Below are 1,308 nucleotides of genomic sequence, written 5' to 3'. Positions count from 1 at the left end.
AAATTCACTAAGAAGCTGCTCAATTTGTTGGAACGAGCGATATTGGAATACTATTGCATATAGCTGTCATACAAACTGAACTATCGAAATCAAGTTCTTGTATTGAAAACTATATTATTTGACAATAGATTTTCAAGAAATTTGGTATGACTTTTATTTAAATTTTTTTTTTTTATTTTTTTTATTTTTTTATTTTTTTATTTGAGGTCTGAGTATAATCTCGGAAGAAATTGTTCAGATCGGACCACTACGGCATATAGCTGTCATACAAACTGAACTATCGAAATCAAGTTCTTGTATTGAAAACTATATTATTTGACAATAGATTTTCAAGAAATTTGGTATGACTTTTATTTAAATTTTTTTTTTTTATTTTTTTTATTTTTTTATTTTTTTATTTGAGGTCTGAGTATAATCTCGGAAGAAATTGTTCAGATCGGACCACTACGGCATATAGCTGTCATACAAACTCAAGGATCAAAATGATGTGCTTGTATACAAAAAACTTTTATTTGAGGAGTTATATTCGCGGATTTGCCAGCTATTATTTACCAAGACAGCTCTAAAATATCTGGAGAAGTTTTTTAGATCAGCTCGGACAACTATATCATATCTATATATATATAAAGAAAAGGACCTTATACCAATTCATCAATTTGGATTTAGATCGCAACATTCTACAATCGATCAACTTCATCGAATAACAGATATAATTGAGGATGCGATGAAAAAAAAAGCAAATTTGCACAGCTGTTTTTCTTGATGTATCTCAGGCGTTTGATAGAGTATGGCACCATGGCTTGCTTCATAAATTAAGACTTCTCTTCCCACGGCATTTAACTGAGCTACTTGCCTCYTACCTGAGCAACCGCTACTTCAGAATCAAGCAGGGACAATTATATACTATGTTACAGCCAATAAAAACAGGTGTACTCCAAGGAAGCGTCCTGGGACCACTCTTATACATTTTCTTCACTAGTGATATGCCTATGCCGCCAAACAGCACAATCGCCACATTTGCAGATGATACCTGCATCATTACTACTGGTAAAAATGTAGTAGAGTCGTCGAACAGAATGCAGTCTTCAATCAACCTAATTGTAGAATGGACAGAAAAATGGAATATTACTCTCAACGAGTTGAAGTCTATACATATAAACTTCACTAACAAAACTGATACGTGTATACCCTTATATATTGGGAATGAAGTAATTCTGTACTCCACCTCAGCGAAATATCTTGGTTTGACGCTGGATGCAAAGTTAAAGTGGAAGGAGCATATTCAAAGAAAAGTTGCAGAACTAAAAC

The sequence above is a fragment of the Bactrocera latifrons genome, unplaced genomic scaffold (genome assembly GCF_001853355.1).
Source record: "Bactrocera latifrons isolate USDA-ARS-PBARC rearing strain unplaced genomic scaffold, ASM185335v1 scaffold_72, whole genome shotgun sequence".
Classification (NCBI taxonomy): domain Eukaryota; kingdom Metazoa; phylum Arthropoda; class Insecta; order Diptera; family Tephritidae; genus Bactrocera; species Bactrocera latifrons.
Note: the sequence above shows the minus strand (reverse complement) of the source record.